This window comes from Miniopterus schreibersii (assembly GCF_964146895.1).
Source record: "Miniopterus schreibersii genome assembly, chromosome: 5".
Classification (NCBI taxonomy): Eukaryota; Metazoa; Chordata; class Mammalia; order Chiroptera; family Miniopteridae; genus Miniopterus; species Miniopterus schreibersii.
The window spans coordinates 46,024,128-46,051,557 of record NC_138106.1 but is presented as its reverse complement, the minus strand read 5'-3'; the positions used below and the strand labels follow the sequence as shown (position 1 = coordinate 46,051,557).

At 42.8% G+C, this 27,430-nt stretch overlaps 1 long non-coding RNA gene across 2 annotated transcripts; it reads left to right on the top strand.

The window, feature by feature from the left end:
* The first annotated feature begins 54 nt into the window (after positions 1 to 54).
* LOC308557764 lies at positions 55 to 20,522 on the top strand. Of its 2 annotated transcripts, none has more exons than XR_013998894.1 (4): positions 55 to 1,484; positions 2,880 to 2,998; positions 8,390 to 8,556; positions 20,201 to 20,522. It is a non-coding gene; the product is annotated as an uncharacterized lncRNA (long non-coding RNA). The 2 variants fall into 2 exon arrangements; XR_013998895.1 differs by lacking the exon at positions 20,201 to 20,522 and adding an exon at positions 11,210 to 12,174.
* The last annotated feature ends 6,908 nt before the right edge of the window (positions 20,523 to 27,430 follow it).

The window sequence follows — 27,430 nt, the reverse complement described above, 5'->3', positions numbered from 1 at the left end:
TGCATTATGGGAAGCCCCGCACACGGGAAGCGCTCCGCGGCGCTCGCTCTCCCTGTTCCCGCGGCCGAGCTGGGAAGACCCAGCGTGGTTTCTGTCCCGGCGCCTGCGTGTCACCCGCCCGGCGTGGCCGGGGAGGCTGGCCTCGGCCACGAGTCCCCCGGGCTGCGCTTGGGAGGACAGCCGTTTGAAAAAGATCGGAACTGTGGAAAACTCTTTGAGCGGAGGTCCGCCTTCAGCCGTGATCAGTACCCAGCGCGCTGGGAAGCGGAGGACCCGGGGGTCGCGTGCGTTTCAGGCCCGGGGAGAAGGGCGGGCGCGGGGCGTCGGTGAAAGGTCATCGGCCACCCTTTCTTAGCCTTTTCGTTTCTCCTCTCTTACCTGGCGCTCCGCTCTCCACCTCCGGCCGTTAGCCTCCACCACCCCAAATGCCGCCTCTTCCGGAAGCGGCGGCCCTGCGCCCTGGAAGGCGGCGAACCCCGTTAGTGTCCGCCGACGAGACGCAGCGATGCGGCCCCGGACCCCGCTGCGCAAGGTCTTACGTGGTATTTCCCGCTCCCTTCACCTGGGGCCCAAAACTTCTCCGTCTGTGTGGCAAAGTCTTGGTGATGATCTAGGAAACGCTAGAATTGCACAATTACGCGTCTCCATCCTTGGAGCCCTTTAAGTGACCTTAGCCCAATTGTGACCTCCGCCACGGTGCCTTCCCTCAACCAGCATTTATGAGGCACCCTGAGGTGCTGCTGTACTGGATGGTTTACAATTACTCATCTCCACGTCCCCGCCCTAGCACAAGGTCAGCCCCGTGACATAAAAGATGCTCAGTGAATGCTGAGTGGTTATGAGCACCAGCCGCTTACCATGGGAAGAAACACCTTCACTACTGTTTCTTCATAATTGCCTGAAGATTTATTTAGAGCGTCCCCTGCAGTACTTAAGCATCTCCTCTGAGGGGAGAGGGAAAGGAAAGGCGTTAAGATACCTGTATAACCATTTCTGGAGCCCTTCCTTTGTCCACACCCACGTCCCCACCCCTTGCCAACTGAATGCTCATTTGAATAGTGCTTTCTGGCGAAGTTCCAAACTCTGGTATTATGCCCTTGTGATGGCACCGAATTAGATTAGTGTCTGCAAGGTTAATGTACCCCCAGGCACTAACCTTAGTAAACCCTGACGCCTGTTTAGAAAGAGCGGAGGCCCAGCGGTTCAGCTTCATTGAGACACAGGTAACGAAGAAGAGCAAGGACAAGCCACAGCTCCACAGTCAACTCTCCGTGTGTTTTCTGCATTTAAAAATATGTATTTTTAAATAAGATGACAGTGCACATTCTGAATGCTAATTGCAACAGAACAGTGATTCAAACTAGAGCAAGAGAGTTATCCGGAGGACAGCCTTCTGGCAACTTCCAGCATCTGCAATGGCATCAGATTCAGAGGTTAAAATGCGAAGCACCTCTGGCAGCAAAGAAGCAAACTTTGAATAATAGGTAACAGGAAAACTAATAACTAAAAAGGATTGAAGGCCTGGAGATTATACCCAATGGGCTAAAGTTGGTTGGTTAGGAATAGATCTGGTTCTCTGCTCTACACCATAACTGAGCAACAACACACTGTAACGTGAGTTGAATAAAGAGCACCATAGAGTTAGTAACAGCAGAAGTGGCGAGGGGGAGCAAGTTTAAGCCTTTTGTAGGTTAAAATTCTACAAATATTTCTCAGCCCCATTTTGCCTTTCCATGCTCCTCTGCTCACCTCCCCAAATACCAGCTGTAGGCACTCATCCAACTTTACTTTTTTTTAAAAATTTTATTCTGAAGTATAGACTCACAAGAAGTTGCAAAAATAGTACAGAGTCCCATTTACCTTTCCCCAGCTTCTCCCAATGGTGACACCTTTTAAAATTTTATTAAGACATTAAAACCAGGAAATTAACAATGATCAATTAGGCTACAAACTTACTTCATTTTTACCAATTTTAAAAAAGCTTAATTCGTGTGTATATGCAATTCTATTCCGTGTGTCGATTAACGTGACCACTAGGATCAAGATACAGAACTGTTCCATCACCACAAAAGAATTTTCTCATGCTACCTTTTTGTATTCAAAAATCCACCTCCCCATCCCACCCCCTACTCCATTTCTGAACGCTGCTAACCACTAATCTGTTTTCTATCTCTATAGTTTTGTCATTTCAAGAATGTTACATAAATGGAATTATACAACATATAGCCTTTTGAGACTGGTGTTTTTACTTAAGCATAATGTCCTTGGGTTCCATCTAGGTTGTTGCAGGTATCAAACATTCATTCTGTGTCCCAGGAGTATTCCAGTGTATAAATATACCAGGGTCTGTCCATTGATTCCCCAGGTGAGGTACATTTGGATTCCTTTTTTTTTTTTTTTTTTTTAAACTATTGCAAATAAAACTGCTGAACATTTGTGTACAGGCATACCTGAGATATTGTGGATTAGATTCCAAGACCACTGCAAAAAAGTGGTATCACAATAAAGCTAGCCTTAATCTTTCTGCTGGTGAAGGGTCTTGCCTTTGATTTGTAAAAAATGCAACATCTGTGAAGTGTAATAAAGTGAAACACAATAAAAACAAGGCATATCTGTACAGGCTTTTGTGTGAACCTAAGTTTTCATTTCTCTGGGATAAACGCCTGAGAGTATGATTGATAGGTTGCATGGTAAATGCACACTTAATTTTTTAAGGAACTGCCAGAATCACTGTATCATTTTACATTCCCACTAACAATGTATAAGAGATAGAGTTTCTTCCAGTTCTCACCAACACTTGGTTTTATCACTCTTTTTTATTTTAGCTATTTTAATAGGTATGTAATGGTATCTCATTGTGGTTCTTTCTCTTTTAAAAGGGGGAACAGGATGAATGCTGTCTAACTCCTACTTTCTTTGGTGTGCTTTTAAACAACTTTGTGGGCCCCTTTTGTTGAATTTTGTTCCATACCACCATGGAGAAACACAACTCTTATGGGTAAGTTACAAAGTTTCTTGAAATAGTTTATATAGCTTATGTCTTTCTTTGACACCCTTTTTCAGATGGCTCCAGGAAATGAACATCTGTTAAGTGAGCCTAGAAAAAATGGGGGGTGGGGGTGCGATACACATTAAACTAAGCCGCTCGGAATGCAGTCCACAGGTAGCAAACTTAAATGCCCAAAAAGCCAAGCAGGTAACATGAATAGGTGAAACAGGCCAGATATAAAGACCACAGTCAGTGAAAGGGATTGTGAAGAACCAGAGAGCTCAAGCCAGGCTAAAGGGCATAGCCGTTACTCATGTCCAACGGATTATTTCCAAGTGGGAATGTGAAGATTAGGAAATCAAGAGAAAGGAATCCAAATTATTGGGTGAGCTCTCCCCAATATTAACGTTGACAACTAATTCCATTTCTTTAAAACATGAAAGCATGTCAGACAAAACATGTCTGGGAGTCAGATTCAGCCTATAGCCACCCATCTATCTTACCTGATGTGGCCTAACCTAGAGAGGGCTGGCACCACTGCTTCAACTGGTGGGATTTTCAGGGTCTCCCAGAGCCTCTTTCCTCTCCTCTGGCTTAGGAAAGGGTTCTCTTCAGTCTTGGTCCTCAGGCTTCTTTAGAAGAGGAATGTATTTCCATCTCTTGTCCCCAAAGACTTGACCAGGTCTTCAGATCCATCTTTTAAGCATCCTGGACCTCTCAAGCTCAGGAGTTTGTGAAAGAACTATCTTCTCTGCAGCATGAGCCATTTGTCAAGTCTGGTTCTACCTTAAGGAGAAATTTGGCTCCCTTTTGCAAAGCTCTAAATTTGTAGCCTTGTCAGACTGGCCCACAAGAGCCTGCCTCCACATCTCGTCATTCCTAATGGACCCAGGAGAAAAATGGCTTTTCCTGGTCCAATGGGCCACCTTTTCCTACGACACCTGCCCCTGAGATCCTACTTCAGGTCTGAAGGGCACTTCCATATCATTGATATATTCTAAAATTAATGACCAAGCTATGGAAACAACTTAAGTGTCCATCAACAGATGAATTGATAAAGAAAATGTATATACCTACAATGGAATATTATTCAACCTTTAAAAGGAAGGAAATCCTGCCATTCGTGACAACACAAATGAACCTGGAGGACATGCAAGACCAATACTGCATGATTCCATTTATATGAGGTATCTAAAATAGTCAAATTTATAGAAGCAGAGAATACGATAGTGGTTGCCAGGTGCCAGGGGGCAGGGAAATGGGGAGTTGTTATTCAATGGGTATAAAGTTTCAGTTATGCAAGATGAATAAGTTTTAGAGCACTGCTGTACAACATGTGCCTACAGTTAACAATATGGTTTTGTGTACTTCACAATTTTTTTTCTTAACCAATCTCATGTTAAGTGTTCTTACAGAGAGAGAAAGAGGGAGAGAGAGACAAAGCTCTGGGAGGTGTTGGATATATCTATTGCCTTGAACGTAGTGATAGTATCAATGGGGCTTGCATATGTCCAAACTCATCAAATGGTACACATTAAATATGTGCGGTTCTTTGTATATCAGTTATACTTCAATAAGGCTGTTTAAAAACAAAAACAAAAAAACGAATGGGCCCTAGCCAGTGGTTCAGTTGGTTAGAGCGCCATCCCAGGAGACCAAAGTTAGGGATCCAATCTCTGGTCAGGGCACGTACAAGAAGCATCCAATGAATGTATGAGTAAGTGGAACAATAAATCCATGTTTCTTTCTCTCTCTTCCTTCCCCTCTCTCTAAAAATCAATCAATCAATAAATTTTTAGAAAACTAATGAATGGCCTAGTCTCTCCTACTTACTCTGTTAGTATGTAGAATTTAGGTAATGTAATGAATTCTTGAGTTTACAAAGATAAGTAGCCCTCCACCTCTCAGCAGCATCTAAGGGAGGTACTCGATTGCGCTAACGTTCATCAATTGTGAGATAACTGTTGTTTGGAGGGATATAGAAAAGACATGAGTGAAAAATCAAGATGCATAAGAACACAATAATAAATGAAAATAAGGTCTTGGACCAGGATGGTGCCAGTGGGAAAGGAAAAAAAATAAAATAAAGCAACATTGTGAGGATACAATCCTATTAGTACCTAGAGGTTAGCCTGATGGTTAAGTCTACAGATTGCAATTAAACACTCCTCAGTTTAAATCCTGCTTCTACCACTTACTAGCTTAACTTCTCGGTGCTGTCAAATGCCCCACCTAGGAAATGGGGCTAATAATAGTAATTTCCTCTTAGGGTTGTTAAGAATATTAAATCTTTTTTTTTTAATATATCTTTATTGATTTCAGAGAGAGGAAGGGAGAGGGAGAGAGAGAGAGATAGAAACATCAATGATGAGAGAGTCATTGATCGGCTGCAGCCCGCAACCCGGGCCTGTGCCCTGACCGGGAATCGAACCCTGATCTCCTGGATCCTAGGTCGACGCTTAACCACTGAGCCATGCCCGGCCAGGCAAGAATATTAAATCTTAATGCACGTAAAATATTTAGAACAATATCTGACACATAGTTAAATGTTCTTTGTGTTGTAGGTAGTAGTAGTAGTAGTATAGTTATTGCTATTCTTACTATTAAGAAGGACTTAAAAATGGTGCTGAATCAAATTTCCTAAAAATAGAATTCAATAGGGAAAAGAAGTCAGTTCCTGCAAGTGGGTTGAGGCAAGAGAAAGGACAGAAACTATACAAGTATAAGAAATGACTTAGGTGGGAAAATATCTTAAAGGATGTTCAGCATGGGGAATAAAAAGTGCATACGATAGGTAGATGGCACTAGGAAAAATTAAACCACATAAAAAAATATGTCACATTATTCAGAGAATTTATTTCTGAGCATAATCTTTGCTTGACTAATTTTATTTATAAAGCTGATGAAATTGGGCTTTTGTAAAGATGCTTCTACTTAGCAAATGACAGGGAATCAAGTTCCCACCTCTCCTTTCCCAAAGTTTAAGCAGAATGAAGACAAGTTAACTACTCAGATATATTAAAGCTGTGAGTGTCCATAAAAGAGAATATCGATTGGAAATGTTGTATCATTCTAGAGCTTTTAAAGATTTTATACATTTGCATATTGCCAGAGAGTGTGATATAGTGCAGTGATGAACTTTTTTCTTTCTTGTTTTTACTATCTTTTTAAAATTTAAATTTAAAAGCATGTCAGAGTTCTGGACTTATCAGGGAATATGAAAACGACCCTGCTGCTAAACAATGATGGAGATCAACACGAAGGAGTTAGTTGACTATCTTCCTACCTGCCAATGTGCAGTGTAAACATTGACTGAGAGCCCACATGCAAGACAACAGAAGAATGTAAAGGAGGCACTGGGTTCACCAGCCCTGGGGTAACTGTGGTTTAGAGGGATGTGGGGGACCCAGGACTGGGAGGCCAAGATGTGCATGAACACGAGAAAGAAGGGCCGGGGCTGGGGCTGTGTTACCTCTTCACTCGCTAATGGATTTTTCATAAAGGCAACCATTTTATACTTTTCTGAAGATTATGCAGCTACATAAGAATACAAGTGTTGGGTTCAGAGAAGGCTCAGACATGCTGTAAGCTCAGGAGACACTCTTAGACTAACGGAGGAGACAGCTCAAGAAATGCAATAATTTCAGCATAATACGCTGTGAAAACATCGAGGTATAGAGAGGGTGCTTTGGGTCACCTCATGGACGGAGCCTCTAGCCTGTCATTCCGATACCAAAACAATACTTTCCGCCTTGTCCATGCATCTAAAAACAGACATGTGAAGCTCTGTACAAATATCAAACATTATGCAAGACTTTTATATTTAGAGAAGCACTTATCTCCTGATAATTAAAAAAATGTGTAAGCTTTGAAGTCCTTTCACACACACACATAAGCACACACACACACACACTCATCTTGAACTGGTTGCCAAATAATCCTCCCTGCCCCGTGAACAAAATGTGAACAAGGAAGGCTGAAGCGCAAATGCAAGCTGAGGACCATGCGAAAGTGACCTACAGCAGCAACAGCGAAAGGAAGTGACAGCGTCAGTGATCGAGTAGATGACTGTCTGGTGGGAAAGTCTGTTTTACCTTCTCTTTCGCTAATTGATATTTCATAAAGACAATCATTTTATACTTTTCCGTAAATAATGATAAAGCTCCATAAGCTTCATTCTTCCCTTCTGAAAAGGAGGGGGCATCTTTCGTAACTGTGAACGAGTCTTCCGTGCTCTGATTATAAAATCGGAGAACCAACAAATAGCATTTACCCCCCACCCCTCCAAAAACATGAAAAAGAAATAAGCAGGGAAAGCTTAGAAATCAGCCAATTTGGGGGTTTTGTTTGCAAGAAAATGAATTTCAATGTCACAGCTAAAGTCATCACCCGCTTAGCCTCAGGCCCCATGTCATCTGAGTCTGCAGGAGGGCTCCGCAGACCTCTGGCATGAACAGATATGACATCCAAGTAACTGGTTCCATAGGGAGAGCCCGAGTCAGCATAGAACCGTTAATATTTGGGGCATCTTATTCAAAAAGCTAGGGAATATGGTATATTGGGAAAGCTTCCAAATATTTTGTTTTTTAATGTTTTGGTGCTTACAGTATTAAACATCAGTTATAGGGGGACTCTATTTATACCAAATACCCCATTCTCCAAGATGCCAGATAGGAGAGCTAATAGAGAAAAGAAAAATAAAAGTCTTAGAGTACAATTTAGTTACTGTGAAACCTTTATCATATATCCCTATGGCGCACAGTGTAAGAAAAATTATTACCGTCAGTCTTAAAAATCACATATTCTAAAACCTTGGAAAAGGGGAGTAATGCCATCAAAATATGGACAGATAGTAACATAACATTAAGTGTAGTGAACACACGCATGAAGTATGGATTCGAAAATTAATTCAAACATTTGATATTTACTTTATAGCTACTTCACACTGAGCAAGAGAAAAGGGTACAGATATGTCCCCTCTGTGCTGCGGCTTTCCCGACAGACCCTGTCCTCTGCTGCAGCAGGCTTGTTTATCAAGGGACCAAAAGTCTCCGAGGCCACAGATAGACACTTTGACCTCATTTCTGACCTCTTCCTGGGCAGGGAGCAGAGAATACTGTCACACTGAGCAAAGACATTAGAATTTGAGACCATCTCTCAAATATCTTTTTTTAAGTAATGTCACTAGGGTGAGGGTCAGCCCTCACTTCTTTCAATCACTCAACAATATTTTTTGAATGCCTAATATGTTTCAGGCAACGCACTGTTAGCAATGTTCATTTCCTTGAGAAATCCATACATTGGTTCTTTTGTCTATCAACCAGATTGTTATTAAATTTCCAGTACTCTACCAAATACTAGAAGTACTATGGTAAATAAAATATTCTTTCTCCCCTAAAGGAGCTCGTGGTCCTCAGCTGAAGTAAAACATGGTGAAGACGCTGCTTCGCTTCAGAGGGATGCACTCGAAGACAGGGCTAAGCTTGGGGTCCTAGGGAGCACCCAGCCCAGCCCCGTGGCCAGAACAGCTCTCCCAAGGCAGCATCTAAGCTGAGACCTGAAGAGGGGTAAGTGGAGGTTCTGGTGGAGCTCTGGGCAGAAGGAGATGGCAGTACAGAGTCCTAGAGCCAAAGAGGGCTTAGTGCATTCGGGGGCCTGCCAGTCGTTCAGAATGAATGAATGCAGGAAGTGGTAAAAAAATGAGACTGCAGTGGAAAGCACCAGCCGGCTTCAGAGTGCCTCGTGGGCTAAGCTGAGGCATCTGACCTTTATCCTGAGAGCAGGTTTCCCCAAAGCGTGGCTGGATGATAAATAAGAGGATTTTAGATGGCACACAGTCCGGTGTTTTTTATTTGGGTAGTGAATGGATTTCATAAGCACTAGAAAAATATATAATTCATGCATCTAACATATTACTTCTCTTAAATTATTGCTTAAGATGAGGCTGAGTGACAAAAGTGATTCAATTTACAGGCAAAAAATTGAATATATTACATTATAGTTGGTACATGAACAGTCATAAATGACTGGTGTTTGGGAAAAACTGCCTGAGACTAACAGGCTGTCACTGAAGGATTTTATGCAGAGAAGTAACATGACAAGACTTCTGAGTTAGAAACAACACTCTGGTTGTGGAGGATACTTTAGGGTAGTGTTTGTCAAACTTCTGGTTAAGTCCCAGTAGTGGACTCTCAAATAAAATTTAAAGTTGGAACTGGCAGGGTGTTTTTAATGAAACATAATAGGATAGAATAAATAATATTAGGTAACTTCACTCATAAGCAGACAGCACCACACATAATGATACTTTTGATTATATATGTATACATTCATGCATTCGTGTGTGTGTGTGTGTGTGTGTGTGTGTGTGTGAGTCTTTACTGGACCACAGTGTAAAATGTTTTTCTTCCTGTAGGTCAAGGTCAAAAAAGTTTAAAAGTCACTGGAAATACCCCAGTTAGGAGGCTGTTGCAGTACTTTATTCATTCAACTACTATTTGTTGAGCACATATTATATGAAAGTTGTTGTTCTAGACCCTGAGAATATCGTTGGTAAACAAAATCGATAATGTCCCTGATTTCACAAGTAACCAAATAATTAATAACACGATTTAAGAGACGACAAGTTTTTAAAAGCAGTAAGTCCAAGGGAGAAATGTAAGCTCTATACAGGCTGTCTTTTTACTGCTGTGTCCCAAGCACTGAGGACTGGTGCCTGGAGCATAGTAGCTGTTCAATAAGCATTAGTTGAGTGAATGAATGAGGGATGTTATTGGCTTTACTTAGGTAGTGACAAAAGAAATTAAGAGAAGTAGAAGGGTTCGAGATATATTTAAGAGATAAAATAAGCAGGGCTTGGAGGCTGAGAGATAAAAAGAAGAGGAAATAATTTCTCTACAGCCTATTGTAAATATAGTAACCAGAGTGATCACATGATTTCTCCACTCCATACACTCCCATGGTTTCCCTGCTGTGCTCAGAGTAAAAGCCCAAATCCTTACAATGGCCAGTAGGGCTGTACGTGATCTGGGCTTGGGTACCTCACTGACCTTATCACCAATAATCTCCCCCAGCTCTCTCTATTCCAGCCACACTGGCCAGCTTGCTGTTCCTCACACTCCTAGTTAAGTTTCTTGTCAAAGCATTTGAACTAGCTGTCCCCGCTTCCTGAAATGCTCTTTTCCCAAATATTCATCGAGCATAGTCCTTGCTTCCTTCGAGTGTCTCCTTCTTCATGAAGCCTATGCTGACAACACTGTCTGATACTGCAATTCACTTTCCCTGACGGTCATTGTCCTGCCTGCTCAGTTTTCCCCCAGTACCATTTCATGTTATATAGATGTTATAGAGAGAGAGAGAGAGAAAGATACAGATAGATAGATCTCATGCCATGTAATTCATCTTCATTGTCTCTCTATTCACAAGAATATAAACTCTCCCTGAGCCTAGAGCACTCTTGGCACACTTTAGCTGCTCCATAAATATCTGTTGAATATAGAAATAAAAGCTGACTCTTGGGTCTCCGGTTTGAGCAACTGGGTGGCTGGTGGCTCCCTGAGGCAGAAAGCACAGGATGAGGTAGGATTAGGTAGGAAATAAAAAGTTCAGTTTTGAATATGCTGAGTCTGTGTCAGGTGGGAATGGCCTTTAGGCAGTTGACTATATGGGCTTGGCACTCAAAAGAGCTGGAGATATAAATCTGGGCCACTGGATTATAGATGGCATTATAGAAGGGGTGATACTTTCAAGAAAATGTAGGTAGAAAGAAAAGAAGAACCTTAAGAAACAGTGGGAGGTGAGAGGCAGCAATATCAGAAGAGCTTGTGAAGGAGAGAAAGAAGGAAGAGACAGGGAATTAGAGAAAACCAGGAACTGTGGAAGTCCATGGAAAAGTCATTTTAAGAAGGAAGATCTGTTAGTTATCTATGCTGTGTAACAATTATCCCAAATCTTCGTGGCTTAAAACAAAGCACACCTACCATCTCACTCTTTGCGTGGGTCAGGAATCCCTGCGATGCTAGGCTGGGTCCTCTGTTTTAAAGTATCTTACAAGGCTGCCATCCAGGTGTTAGCCAAGGCTGCGATCTCATCTGAAGGGTTGACTGGGAATCGATTCTCTTCCATACTATCGGCAAACTGTTCCAGTTGTTGGCAGGATTCCATTTCAGAGAGCTGTTAGGAAGAGGGCCTCAGATCTTTCTCGTGTGAATCTCTCCACAGAGCACCTCACAACATGGGAGCTCGCTTCACAGAGCAAACATGCAAGAAGACTCAGAGAAAGAGTCTTTTATAACTTCATCTTGGAAGTACCATGTCATCTCATCTCACTTCTGCCTTATTCTGTTCCTTGGAACAAAGTTACAAGGCTCAGCCCACGCAGAAGGGGAGGGGGTTATAAAAGGGAGTGAATACCAGGAGGTGGAGATCACTGGGATCCATTTTCGAAACTGCTTCCTACGGAAGATGTGTCAGCAGCGTTAAATGTCATATCGCCATCGACTGTCCAGGAGATTTGGCAATGAGGGGAAGCCATTTGCTATTTTAGAGAGAGCTGGCTTAGGAGACTGAGGAAGCAAAGGCCAGGCTAAGATGGACTGAAGAGTGGCTTGTAACGGAAGAAGTAGAGGCAGCGATCTTAGTCCTTTCAAGATGCTTAGATATGAAGGAAAGGATTGAGATAGGGTGGCTAGAGGAAGGAATGCAGTCAAAGCCAAACTGTGGGGATTTTTTTAATTGGAAGAGATTTGAATGTGTTCAAATGTTATTGAGTAGGCAGGAATAGAAAGGAAGAGATTGTGGTCAGAGATAGGGACGGATTACTCAGATGGTTTTATAGATGCAGGAGAAAGGTGATGAAGGACTAGCTACCACTTATTAAGCCCTTACTGGTCCAGGCTTATTGTATAAAGTGCTTTACCTGTGTTAGCTCACTGACTTCAACTCTCAAAGGTTTATCGCTATTACATAGATTGGGAAACAGGCTGAGAAACTAAGAAAATTGCCTAAGTTCCCAGAGTAAATAAGAGCAGTAAGATTTGAATTCACCCTCTATGCCCATAGTTCCCAAAGTGCAGCCCTGGACCAGTAGCAGCGTCACCTAGGAACCTGTTAGAAATGCGGATTATCGGGTCCAAGCCCAGACCCCCTGAAGTGGAAACTCTGGGGGAGCAGCCCAGGAGCTCGTGTTTCAGCCTGGCCCGCGGGCCAGATAACTCTGCGGGAGATGCTGACTGTCGAGGCCCAGCCTCCGCAGGTGAGGAAAAATGAGGGGACAGATTGGATTATGTAGGGAGTTAAGGAAGAGTAACTGGGTGGAGAAACCAAGGGTGATCTCCAGAGAAATCACCAGAAGGGGAAGGATGTTTGGTAGAGAAAGATGATGAATTTCGTTTTGGACAGGCAGAGTCTGAAATTCTCGTAGGCAAGTAGGCAGAGCTATCTAGTAGGTAAATAAATGTATTTGTCAGATGGTTGAAGGAAAGGTCATGACAGAGACAAGCCTGCCCCGAACGTCTGCAGGGCCTGGGGCAAGAGCACAAATAACCACATACCAAGGATCTAAATGTTTAAAAGTTATTCAGCCCTAGCCGGCTTGGCTCAGTGGTTAGAGTGTTGGCTCATGGACTGAAAGGTTGCGGGTTCATTTCGGGTCAAGGCTATATACCTGGGTTGCAGGCTATGTTTCTCTCGCTATGTCTTTCCCCTTCACTTCCACTCTCTCTTAAAAAAAAAAAAAAAAATCAATGGAAAAAATATCCTCAGGTGAGGATTAACAACTAACTAAATAAATAAAAGTTATAAATCAAACTAACTTATTGTTAAATGAAATACACTCTCTCCTTTTACCTTAACAAATTTATGTTTATAATGGCAAAAGATTTTAAATATGTGTGTAAAATGGCAAAGGCAACGTGGGAGTTCTGTTGGTGGGTCATAAAATATACACGTAATTCGTGAATTATTGTTTTTTTGGGCCATGAAATTTGTTTTTCATGCTTTCATTTCAGTAAAATGTTCAATAATGTTGTTATAATGAAGATTTTCACATAATTTGTATTCAAATGACAGAAGTGATTATTCAGAGCTAAAAAGTAAATGTAACTATTCAAAGTACACAAAATTCGCCCAGCGGGCATGGCTCAGCAGTTGAGCATTGACCTAGGATCCAGGAGATCGTGTTTCAATTCCTGGCCAGGGCACGTGCCTGGGTTGCAGGCTTGATCCCCAGTCAAGGGCTTGCAGGAGGCAGCCGATCAGTGACAACTTTCTCATCATTGATGTTTCTCTCTCTCTCTCTCCCTCTTCCTTCTTCTCTCTGAAATCAATAAAGGTGTATTTTTAAAAAACAAAAGAAAAAAAACAAAGTACACAAAATTTAAAATAAATGTTCATAAAAACATAAGTCTGAGAAATGTAAAAATTTAAAGTTTTTTTCCCTAAACTATTCAAAACTATTAAAATTTTTTTTAAAATGCAGATCGTAATTCATCAATAGCAACAATTTAGATCAAAATTACTTAAAGTTGAAAGTTTTAATTTTTTGACAATTTAAATCTTATTAACTATTTTTATAAAGATAGAACTATTAGCAACTCTAGCAACATTCATGTTTTAGTTATCTTTTGCTACGTAACAAATCACCTCAAAACTTAGTGGCTTGCCCAGCTGGTGTGGCTCAGTGGTTGAGCGTGGACCCATGCACCAAGAGGTCATGGTTCAATTCCCGTCAGGACACATACCCGGGTTGCAGGGTCAATTCTCAGGAGGGAGCGTGCAGGAGGCAGCCGATCAATATTGATCTTTCTTCTCACCAATGTTTCTCTCTCTCTGTCTCTCCCTTTCTCTTTCTCTAAAATCAATAAAAATATATTTTAAGAAAACACGTGTTGGCTTAATATAATGATCTCTTATTTCTCACCATTCTGTGAATTGAATTGCTGGTTCTTCTACTGGTCTCTCCCGGGCTCACTCATGAGACTGCAGTCATGGGGCGGTCCCACTCGAGATGGAGACTCTAAGGTTACCTCATTCACATGTCTGAGCCTTTGAGGGGATGGCTAGAAGGCTGAGACCTCTCTCTCCATATGGTTTCTCATCACTCAGTCGTCTGAACGAAGGTCGCTTCCTTACACAGTGGCTAGATCCCAGCAGGAAAGCAGAAGCTGCCAGGCCTAACACCCAGGCCCTGAATGGCAGTCTCCTCTGCCATACTCTATTAATCAAAGCAAATCATAAGGTCATCCCAGATTCAAGGGAAAAGAAACAGACTCCACTTCTTTTTTTTTTAATATTATATTAATTTATTATGTGTCAGGCACTGAGCTAAGTGCTATCAGATATCAATTCATTTATTTTTCTTAATAACCTTCTAAGGTAAGAAATGTAATTATCCTCATTTTACCGATGAGGAAACTGAGGCAGAGAGAAATAAAGTAACCTGTTCAAGGTCATATCATAGCTAGTATGTGGTAAGAGCCAGGACTCAACCCCAGACAGTCTGGCTGCAGAATTCATAGTCTTCCCTATAAAACTATGTTGCCTCTCTTATTTAGTTGTTTAAAGACTTGAAGAAGCTGGGGTTTGAATCTTCTAGCTCTAGGATTCCTTCAAAATTCAGCTTATAAACACCAAAAGCCCTTGAGACTGATGTCAAACTCCTATTTCTATTAAAAAACATATTTAATGGGCCTTGCTGTGTGCTAGACTCCAAAGGAAAATTGATAAATGTGACATACCTGTCCTTAAGAAGTTTTCCAATGAGAAGGGAGATAGCACATTATAGAGTTAATTGGGTATCATAGGAGAGGCCCAATGTGGTGGGGATCAGAGAAAAGCAGGGATCACATTTAGTTGAGGCAGGCTCCACTTCTCGATGGGAGAAATGGCATGAGTAGACAGGAATGAGAGAAATTATTGGCAGCTATCTTTGCAGACAATTTACCACAGCCCATCAGATTGCCATTGTAAAGGATTGGTTATTTACAGAGCTTCACATATGTTATGCCTAGACCTACATATACACAATATGTATTAAGCAATAAAATATATAACAATAACATTGTTTACTATTATAAAATATTTCTTTGACATTCTGTGCAACTAGTGTGACTACCAGGAGAATCATGATTTAGAAACATGAAAAGAAGTGAGAAATGGATGTTCGGCACTACTGGGAAATACTTTGTTATGCAATAATCTATTACACCCCTGCAGTGTGAGAGGAAGGATTTGACGAGTTAGTTGTCTAAATACTTACCCTGCTCCAGTCCTCTCCAAACTCAGAAGCAGCATCCGCCTTCAACATCGGCAGCACAGGTCTGGAGGCAGTTGCCTTTGTTTGGGGGACATAGGGCAAGAGATGTAGAGAAGTGTTTCCCTGGGCTGTGTTAGTTAGTAGAGTAGATGTTTAAAGATGTGGATCACATTGCACCTGTGCTGAGTGCTGGATCCTGAATGATAAAGGGGCCCATATAGTGCTCAATTAATTTACATTGTGTGTATGCATGTGTAGGGTCCTCTAAAGTACACACAGTCTGGGGAAAGACTCTCTCGTCTAAGTCTAACGAAGGTACTGGGTAGGTGCCGTTGGGTAGGGGTAACATAGAGTGGAGGAGAGAGGATCCAGGGGGCGTGGGTGGGAGTGAGAAGAGTAGTGAGCAAACAAGAATGGAATAAACACATTGTTTACAGAATGAGCAGGCTAAAATATCGATCAATAGAGGAGACGATTAAATAAATTCGATGCACTTATTCTATGAAATACTAAGGAATTCCTCTCTCTATTTTTCTCATATATATTTTATTATATGTATATAATAAAAATTGCCAGCAAGATGTAGCACAATAGGCATAACATGATTTACATTATAGTTATATTACACACACACACACTCGTGATCACATTTTTAAAAGGAAAACAAGCAAATACACAAAACTGCAAAGAGTTTGGAAGTACAAAGCAGAATTTTCACATATTATTCAGCCACTTTGAATAATTTGCCTCTGAACATGAGTTTTCTTTTATGTAAAATAGAGATGATGATAGTAATCACCTCACAGAGTTCTTTTTTTAAAATTGACATATAATTCACTCATCACAAAATTCACCCTTTTAAAGTGTACAATTCAGTGTTTTTCAGCATATTCACAAAGTTGTGCAGGCATCACTACTGAGGTGTTTAATCCAGAACATTTCATTACCCCACAAAGAAGCCCCATACCCACAGCAGTCACTCCTCATTCCACCTTCTTCCCAGACCCTGGTGACCACTTACCTACTTTCTGCTTCTGTGGATCTGGCTATTCTAAACATTTCATATAAATGAAATCATACCATATTTTCAAGGTTCATCCATTTTATAACCATGTAGCAGTATTTTATTTCTTTTCATGGCTGAATAATAGTCCATTGGATGAATGTATCACAATTTATCCACTCATCAGTTGACAGACATTTGAGCTGTTTCCATGTTTTTGCTATTATGAATATTACTGCTATGAACATTCCTGTACAAGATTTTGTTGTGGGAATATTTTTATTTCTCTTGGGTGTGTATCCAGGAGTGGAATTGCTGAGTCATATTCAAAAATTTAAATTTAAATTTTTGAGGAACTGCCCAACTTCTTTCTACAGCAGCTGCACCATTTTACATTCCCATCAGCAATGTATGAAGGTTCCAGTTTCTCCACATCCTTACCCACACTTGGTATTGTCTGTCTTTTTTATCACAGCCATCCTAGTACAGCTGTCCTAGTGGGTATAAAGTACTATCTTGCTGTGGTTTTGATTTGTGTGTCCTTGATGGCTCTGATGGCTGTGATGTTGAGCATCTTTTCACAAGCTTATTGGCCTTTGTGTATCTTCTTCACAGAAATGTGTATTTCCTTTGCCCATTTTAAAATCAGAGTATTTGTCTTTTTATTGTTGCATTGTAAGAGATCTTTATATATTCTGGATATTAATCTCTTATTTATTATTTGCAAATATCTTCTCCCATTCTGTGGACTGTCTTTGTTTTGTTTGTTTTTTAACCCTCACCAGAGGATATTTTTTTCATTGCTTTTCAGAAAGAATGTAAGGGAGAGAGAGAAAAAAAATCAATATAAGAGAGACACATCCATTGGTTGCCTCCTGCACATGCCCCAACCGGGGCCAGGGCTCAAACCTGCAACTGAGGTATGTGCCCTTGGCCGGAATCAAACCTGGGACCCTCCTGACCACTGAGGCAAACCGGCTAGGGCTGTCTTCACTTTCTTGATAGTGTCCTGTGAAACACAAAAGCTTTTAAGTCCAATTTATCTATTTTTTTATTGCTTGTGCTTTTAGTGTCATATTTTAAAAACAAACATTGTCTAATCCATGGTCACAAGGATTTATATCTATGTTTTCTAAGAGTTTTAGCTATAAAACTAATAGTTTTAGCTTTTCTTTTTTAAAAAATATGTCTTTATTGATTTCAGAGAGAGGAAAGGAGAGGGAGGGAGAGAGAAACAAAAACGATGAGAGAGCCACTGATGTGCCGCCTCCCGCACACCTGGATCATAGGCCGATGCTCAGCCGCTGAGTTTTAGTTTTTATATTGAGGTCACTGGTTCCTTTTGAGTTAATTTTTATATATGATAATAGGTCTCAGAGTTCTTATGATGACTCAACAAGATGACTCTCTCATACTGCAAGGTAGCATAGTAAGCGCTCGGCGACTGATTGGTAGCTAGTATTATTATTGCATGATTTGTTTAAAAAACCACTAAACACATAAGGCATTGAACAAACTGCAGAGAAAAATCAATCTTATTACTTCATGGTTACATCTTCTTTGTTGCTGTTGTCAATCCTCACCTGAGGACATTTTTTTCATGGATTTATAGAGAGAATGGAAGAGAGGGAGGGAGGGGGAGAGACATCAATTGGCTGCCGCCCTCAGGAGCCCTGAACCAGGGCTGGTGCGGATCAAACCTACAACCCAAATACATGCCCTTGACTGAGAACCAAACCCAAGACCCTTCTGTGTGTGAGCCAGTGCTCTAACCACTAGAGCACACAGGCCAGAGCTGCATCTTTTTCAGAAAAAAACACACACACACACACATAATCACCTAGTTTGTTTGCCCGCCTGCTTGCCTTCCTTGGGCACTGCCAGCTGTCTCCAAAGGTGAAGACTCGCCCCAGGCGAAGCTTTCAAAGCAGAGGCGGCTCCCAGGGCAGCCCCAGCGCTGTCCCAGACTATGAGGCACCACTGGCAGGAGCAGAAAGCTTCCCAGGGTGATTGCATTGGCAGGAAAACGCACATTTTGCCATAAGTAATTGTTATGAAACTCTATAGATTTATTCTTATGTTTCAATGTCCATGTGCACATATATTTCTTCACATGAGCTTTATGTAGAATTAACTCCCGAGGGTTCACCCACTACCCAAATGCTCCAAGTCAGTGCTCCAGCCACCCAAATATGCCAAACAGCCTCTCTGGATAGTATTTTCAGAGGGTCCATGTGGGGTTTTTCTTTGGGACAGTCTCACTGAAATCTCAGGGCTTTTAATGGGGGGAGGAGAGGACTTTGCCGCTAGAGTCCACATGGCAATGTCTGGAGATATTTTTGGTTGTCACAACTGAAGGGGCACTAGTAGCATCTCCTGAGCAGAAGCCAGGGGTACTTCTAAACATTCTACAATGCACAGGACAGTCCCCCCAAACAAAAACATATCCAGCCCCAAATGTCAATTGTGCTGAGGTTCAGAAACCGTGACTAGACACATGTGAGCTGACGATGCTTACACCTTGAACTAGGGCAGCAAGATACGACGGCTCTGGAATCAGACACGCCTGGGTTCAAATCGCAGCTCTACCACTGACCACCTTGGTGACCCTGAGCAAGTTCCTTAACCTCTCTGAGCCTTAGTTTTCTCATCTCATAATCACTCTAACATATATGCATATATATAATTATCTAACATGTATAGAACCGTCATCTAATACATATTTAAAATTATCTAATATACATATAATGTGTGGCATAGTGACTGGCACTTATTATTCAAATAGTAGCTCACATTAACATAGGTGATAACAACATCGTAATAAAAATAATACCTAAGAGTTTTTTGAAGTCAGGTTTATTAGGCTAATTTATAGAGTAAAATCATTTTTTAAAGTGCACAGTTCAACGAGTTTTGACAAATGTACGCAATTGTGTAATCACCACCACAATCAGGGTATCGAACAGTTACATCACCCCCAAATTCCTTCATATCCCTTTGTAGAAAATCCCCATCCCACTGGTCTACTTTCTGTATCTTTTTTTTGCATTTTCCAAAACGCCATGTAAATGGAATCATAGAGTAGCACCTAGCCTGTGAGTCTGGCTGCTTTCACGTACATAATGCTTTGCAGTCTTTCTGTGTTGTTGATGTTTCTGCAGCTTTGTTCCTTTTCGTTGCTGCGTAGTAGTCCGTTGTTTGGATGTACCACGGTTTGTTTATCCATGTACCGCTTGACGGACTTTTGTTTGGTTCAGTGTTTTGGCTATTATGAGAACAGTTGTTATAAATATTAGCATACAGGTCTTTGTGTGAATGTGTGTTTTTACTTCTCTTGGAATAAACAAATATAACACCAGGAATGAGGTCTCTGGGTATCCTGGTAAGTGTATGTTTGACTTTGTAAGAAACTGCCAAACTGTTTTCCAAAGTGAGTGCATCCTTTTGCCTTGTTGATCTACAACCTGGCTTGCATGTGGTATTGTCAGTTTTTGTATTGTTTTGTAATTTAATTTTAGTCATTCTAGAAGGCAGGTAGTGGTATTTTATTGTGTTTTTTAATTTGCATTTTCCCTAATAACTAGTGAGCTCCTCTGTTTTGATTTCATTTTACAACAGACAGACCATTTTGGATGCTTTGCGCCTCACAGAAAATCTATATTAGGTAGGCTAAAATAAACAATGTGTTCATACCGACAAGAATTAAATGCATGCCTTCTCTCCACCCTGCCATCTCCAAAGCGACTGCTTCCCCATTTCCCATAAGGAAAGAAACGTCTGGTTTGGTCCACTCTCTAGCAGCCCTGAGCTGCAGCCGATCTGCGTCATCCTCGCGGTGTAATTAGAGGCTGGAGGTGCCCACGTGTCTCATTTTTAGGATGCTGTGGGCTACATTTGGCTCAGACGAGGTTATACTTTAGGCGTTTCACTGCATATCTCTTCCTTTTCCCCTCAGTGTTGCGTTTCTCAGAAGGTTCTCCAAAGAACAACTGGCCCTGGGTTGGAGAGAAGTCTCGCTCTCTGAGGACAGTGGGGAGATAGATGGAGGCCTCCACCAGGCACTCTCTCTAAGGCAGCCGAGGAAAGAAAAACAAAACCACCAGCCCTCGACGGCACAGCCTTCCGCTCAGACCCAGCAAGAGCACACTGCCTCACATGCTACAGTCATCTGTCCGCCAGAATTCTTCCCTTCGCCCCGTGGACGCTGGCCTACCTACATGGGCCCAATTTCCCTCCCCCTTCTCACGTAGATGCCATCACCGTGACTGCTTTTTCTGGCTCTGCTAGTTATGGTTGCCAGAAGAAATACAGGATTCCCAGTTAAATTTGAATTTCAGATAAACAATAAATCATTTTTAGTTTAAGTAGATCTCGTGCACTATTTGGAGCTTTCCTCCACTGCTAATGTTGGAGGAGCTAGCTTATTTTTATTAAGGGAGTCAAGCTCTTACTTAAGGACAGAGACAAGAACCTATTTGATTTCTTTTAGCCCTATGCTCATTGCTTGTTTGTTTTTTCCAGAGGCAGGGTATATAGACAACTACTTATTTCCCCCAGAACTGCATCAGTCATGAGACCGGAGAAACATAAAGGACCAAAGCTAGATCGCAGTGACCTACCTTTCAGTAACAATTCCTATTTTTAAAAAAAAACAAAAACAAAAAAACACAACAAAAACAGCAAAGCCTCTGGGCTGGCTCTGTGTGAAGTCAGATGAAAAAATGACTATCCTGCCTGTTTAATGCAGCATAGCTAGGGAAGGAAGCAAGCTAATCTCCATGAGAGGGTCACTCAAACTCACTTCTGAAATCAGCCTGATACAATTTCATCATTTCATTTTAAACTGTTTGAGTCATTGCACTGCTAGCAAACCTCTAGTAGTGAGCTTGCCCTACAGAGAAGGGCACAAGCAAATTCAAACCCTCTAGCATCTCATATAAGGTTAACAGGGAAACAAAGGCAAAACATAAATAAAAGTAAATAGAATGAGCTTTACTTTTAAAACAAGAGAAAGCATATTTCTCAACTACCTCCTGAATGTATCCAGTTTTACCTAACATAGCTGTGGGCTGAGTTAGGGAACTCTGAATAGTTTAATAATTTCCCCGATGCTAGGGGAGTAGCTTGGATTTGAATTAGGATCAGTCTGATTCTGGAATTGGGTCTTCCTACTAATCTACATACCACAGTTATCCAGGAGAAGGAAAGAGAAACTTCCCAGAAAAAATGCTCAGTAGCCTGGGGGAATTATCTCAATGGATCAGCCCCACAAGGCCTGTGAGTCCACCCACTAGGCAGAGCCCAACCGGGCAGCTTTGACAGTGATGTGAAGCAAGGGTTCGAGGCGCCACAGCCACGGATTGTTTAAGAGGCAGCACTGGGGCTCCAGGGAAGGGTTAGGAATGGAGATTGGTGTCCAAATGTCACTGACACAAAGGGGAATAAGGCTATTGTGTAATTTCCAAAGACCAGAGCAGGGAGGAGATCAGGAACCCAGGCAGGCAGAGAAATCCAATCACGTTTCCAGCCACCAAAGCACTACGAAGTGACTGTGACTCTGATGTAATGTCTGGGCCAGCCATGACTCGGTCAGGGACTGGGACCTGTGTCCTCGGGTGTAAATGCCAACGACGAGACTTAACACTTACATAGCACGTTCTAGGTGCCAGGCTGTGTGCTCTAACTGCTATGTATCTATTAACCCGTTTAATGTTCAAAACAGCCCTCCGAGAAAAGTACTCTTATTATCTTCCTTTCGTCCATGAGGAAATTGAACAGAGAGAGGTTAAGTGACTTGCCCAAGATCCCACAATGAGTAACTGGCAGAGTTGGGAGTCAAACAGGACAGTGTGGCTCCAGAGTCCTTGCTCTTAACTCTCACGCCATACTGCTACGTAAGCGCCTGCCCCCGCCCGGGAGGCGGGCCAAGGCAGTGCCTGCAAGGTCTAAAGAAAGGACTGAAATTGTGAGTTATGATCTGCTTATCAGTGGAGGGCACCCAATGGCGAGGAGAAAGTCAGTGGAGAATAGCCATGGTTAAAGGAGAGGCAGAGAAGGGAAGGCCACTGAGGTAGACAAAGAAGGAACAATCAGATAAGTGGGAAGGGGATCAGGAATGTGCAATAGCAGGGGAGCCGAGGGAGGAAACGTCTTGAAGAAGAAAGGTTTTCCACAGCGCCCAGAGCTGCAGAGAGCTCTAGAAGAGTGGGGCCTGCGAAACGGACATTGCAAGTGGTGCTCTGAAGCTTTGTTGACGAAGATGTGGGTTATTCTATAAGGACACGTTTGACTGCTGTAATAAAGGCCAAGATAACAGTGAGAAATGTATTTCCCCTCACATAAGTCCAGCATAAACAATTCAGGGCTAATATGGTTATGACATCTTGTTGGGGACCCAACCTTCTTCTAACTTGCTGCTCTACCATCTTGAGCATGAAGTTTCTATCTCAGGTCTAAAATGACTGTTCCTGTGATCCCTCCGCAGTCTAGCCAGCATGAAGGTAAACAGCAAAAGTGGAGAGCATACACCTTCCTTTTAAGAGGATGGCCCAGAAGTTATATATATGCCAACACATAGCTGCAAGGGAACCTGGAAGACACTGCCTTTAGCTGGGCAGTCTGGTACTCAGCTAAAACTGATGGGTTCTATTTCTAAAGAAAGAAAAAAATTACAGGTATTGGAATACAACTCTTTACATAAAGGTCATTGGTCGCTTTTGCAGTTAATTTCATCTAGTGGGCTGTGTGTAATTTGCAGAGAGAACAGAGTGAATAGAGAGGAGGAAGTACCAGTTGATCAGTACATTTGGCCACTGGGAATAGAGAAAGAAAAATGATGGTAGTTTGAGGAGGAGCAGAATAGAGAGATGGTCTGTACAAGACAGGGAGAACTAGGTATGTTTGTGGAAACAGAAAAAAAGTGAAGAGGGAAGAGAAAGGTCAGATGCTGGAGAAGGTGAGGACAGCTGGAGAAGTCTGCCTTGGACACTTCTTTCTCCAAAACAAGAGGGAAGGAGGGACCGAGTGAAGATACAGAGACAATTTAACGTGGAGATAGGGAAGGTGAGCACGCCTGGGTTCAGGTGGCCCCAATCCTAGCCGTGCAGGTGAGATCATTCGCCTCTACAGCTGTGTTTTGAAACATGAAAGCTGCTGGGAGCTCACAAAAGAAAACATAACGGTGATGCTCCCTGCGCCCGACTGGCAGCCAGTCACCTGGCCCACCCTGCCTCTCAGAGGGAGATTAATGGATATGCGCTATCTTCCTCCTACAGAGCTAGGCCCCTGGGGCAGAGCTGCTTCCCACCTTCCAGTCGACACTGTGGGCACAGAGTTGGCTCTCAATAAATATTTGTTAAATAAATGAATAGGTGAATATTTCACACTCTGTGACTTTGGATAGTTGCACATGTTGAGGACATTTAAATTCCTCTCCAATCACAGGAGCATAATTCCTGGCAGGGTGACATTCATTTCAACAGATTCCACCTCCATACCTGCTTCCTTCTCTAAAACATGAGAACGGTATGTTCCCTGGAATTTCTGAGACTCTGTGAATTTTACTAGACACTATCTAGGTTTTTCGTTTGAGTTGTTAGAGGAGCTTGTGAGGACCCACTCGGGCTAAATGTTGACTGCCTCCAGTTGAAAGAAATAGCATCAATAATAGGTTACTTTTTCTTTAAAAGGAGAATACCCATTCATGGAAGTTCTTTTTGTGAATTTTTTTTTCCAATTGCCACATGTCACATCGTTTCAGATGTCAGGCAAGCCAGGACATAACTCAAGAATCCAGATATTTCAGACAAAGAAAACAAGCTCTCCTTTGGCGTCTGCCCTTCAGTTTATGTAGTTAATTGTTTCTTGTTTCTCGTTTGTATTTCAGGAGATTGTATCCAGGAAGATGGTCACATTAGAAGGAGAAAATCAGATCAGATGTTGCCTTATCGGCCACCATCCACCCACAAAACCAGAAAGCCTTTTATTATGAAGTTATCGCACTTGGTGATACGTTGAGGATTAAACAAACAACAACAAACAAAACAAAAGAACAACACAGAGAGCTAGTGGCTGATCCCTGGGCTGTTGTCCCCTTCCTGTAGGATGGAGGGTCCTGACCCCTTGGCCCTCTCCTGGGCCTCTTTCTAAAACAAGCCCATCCTGCTGGTGAGACACACAACACTTTCATTGCAGAGGAAGAATCTCCAGGTTCTTTCCAACTATGACAACTGCAGAAATTATAAGCAAGCGGGATGATTACATCACTTCTAACTACAATTCCTCTTTCTGGCTCCAGCACGAGGAAGCCGTGCGCTTGCTCGTGTCCCCGCCTCCAGGCTGCCAGCTCTCCAAACAGCCTTCACCTTCTGAAGGGCAAAGTTGGCTCTGGTCTTCTGTCCTTGGAGATCTCTCTAAGCTTGTCTCTTTCCAAGACAAGACGTTCTTAGAGCATTCTGCAAAGCCCCGGCTCCCCGGCGCATAAGCAGGTGCGCACAGTGGCCGAGGCACTGTCTTCCTCCCCGAGAGGCACGGCTTTCGATGAACGTATTTGGGGCACGACCTCTGCCTCCTCCGCACTCTCGGAGAATACGGAGCTTCCCGAAGTTCTCGGCAGGGCAGTAGAGCATTGACGCCAACACCGCTATTGGTCTCAGTCCCTCCCTGCCTTCCAGATTATTCATAGCTTTTGGCTGGGGACCACTCAGTCCTCCCATATCACTTCTGTTTGACATCAGAGCCTCTGGCTTCCCAGCCAGCAGGCCAGAGAGAGCAGCGGGGTTCTTCCTGTCCTTGCTTTTCACTATTTTCTACCTGTGACCTCCCTCTTCCCCATACTCCAAAGATAACACACAGAGCAGACCACACATTTTCAAGATGTTTGCTAAAAAAAGGAGTAATTGTATTAAAATGACAAAGTAGTATTTGCTTCTAATCCTTGGTTATAAGTTGGTGCTAAATCGTATCTGTCCTCCTGGGACCACATGGTTACGGTCACCCAAGATGTGTGCTTCTCCCGGGTCTGCCTCAGACCTCGCCAGAGGCCCCACGCTGACCCCGCCTGGGCCCAACCTCCCCTTCTAATTACAGACAAACTAGACTGTGGTGGTTTTGTGTCTGAATCTTGCCACGGTGCCTGCTGCAGCCGAGATTTCATACCCAGTGTTTGTCTCTGGTGCCATCTTCTCAGAAGCACACTGACAAGTTTCAGAGAACAACCAGGTGATGAAGGATCTGAAAACCATCTTACACCAAGACGGTCAGAGACACTGAGGATATGAGGCAGAGAAAAAAGGACTTGGGGAGTGGACACGGCCACGATAGATGCTCCAACACGGGAGGAGGGCAGGGCCAAGGCTGATGAGTTGTCGTTTTCAGTTCAACACAAAGATAAACCTTTCTTAGACCAACCCAGCTAAACTACAGTGGTGCAGACTGTTCTAGAAAACAGTAAGTGCCTCTTCACCTAAATTGTTCTGGCAGAGATAAACCGGCCTTCCAGCAGAGATGGTTAAGATCTGCCTTCTAACCCCACAGTCGTCCCTTTCTGTGAAGATGGAGAGAGGGACCAGAGAGGACCCCAAGAAACCTCGCTCTCTGCTTGGCTCTAGACATCAGTCGGCTTTTACCTATTATTACCATCCTTTGAAATTCTGACATGCTTTCCAGGAATTTAAAACATTCCCTTCTGCGGGATGACACAGCTTGCCAGCTTTAAATTTCAAACTTCAAAGCTGCTTTGGAAATAAAAGTTTGCTTGAACAATCTTAAAGGTTTCTGGCCACAGGAAAAATGACTTGAACTTTGGAAATTTGTTTTGGAAATTTAGACTTATTGACCAATTTGCTGGTGAGCCTGAAAGTCCTTCTGGCACATGCAAGCAGCCTGTTTAACTTACCTTTGCTCTCTGACAGGTTTGGCTTGCCCGGGGTCGAGAGCGGGCTGGAGCAGTGGGTCCCAACTCTGACTGCACAGCAGTGTCACCAAAAAACTGAAAAGAGAGAAGGGAAGGGAAGGGAAGGGAAGGGAAGGGAAGGGAAGGGAAGGGAAGGGAAGGGAAGGGAAGGGAAGGGAAGGGAAGGGAAGGGAAGGGAAGGGAAGGGAGAAGAGAAGAAGAAGCATTGAAATCTTGTTCCCTGGCATATATCCTCAGTTTGACTCAAATAAACTCATAAAAATTCTAGGGGAAAAAAGAAAGAGAAAGGAAGGGAGGGAGGGAGGGAGGGAGGGAGGGAGGGAGGGAGGGAGGGAGGGAGGGAGGGAGGGCCCAGGCCCCCTACTCAGAGCTACTGATTTAATTGGGCTGGGGTTGGGCTCGGGCATGGGTAATTTTTAAATTCTCTGGGTCAATCTAATGTGCAACCAGAGCCGAGAGGCTGTTCTCGAAGGTTCGAGAGCTACCATTTGACCTGTTCCTCTCAGACATCATTCGGGATCAAGCCGGTTGACCTGGGTTCTAGGGACTTAGCAGTGCCACCACATTCCAAAACACCATTCAGGAATAAGTGAGTGAATTCTTATATCTGTTGTTTTCATTCTCAGTGGACCTCATGCCTCAGATCCACTAGACCCAGTTATGAGGGTGCGCTGAGGGTGGGGTGGAGGCCCAGGGATGTTTTTACATTTCTAATGACAAAATTGCTGGGGTACCATCGAGCTAAACTCACCTACAAGTGTTTTGAGACTTTCTCTTGGATGCCTCTTGCCAACACACAGCTTTCCCTAGGCCTGGACAAAAACATTTTTCTCTGAAGTGTCCAAAGTTTCAGACAAGAGCGAGCACGCCTTTAAGGAGGTTTTTGACATGCTGACTCACAGCTGTTTATCTTCAAAAGGCCATCCACTGGGAAACTCACATCTGTGCTGACTACTGGAGTATAACTGCCCATAGGAGTTGCTGAGCCAGCAGACACATCCTTCTGGATGGGGCTAGACCCATATTATCCCCACATGAAAGTAAACCCATGGAGGCACAGACCTCATGGGTCTTCCCCACCCTTGTAACCTCAAAGCCTAGAACAACATCTGACACAAAGGGGGTGCCCAAGAAATATATTCAATGGATGAATACATGAATGAACCAAACAATAATCAGGGCCCATGCAGAATGCCAGAGAATGTCAAGATTACTAAAAAAAAGAATGAATAAAATATTTCTAGATTCTGGTTTCCCCAGAGCTTCACAGAA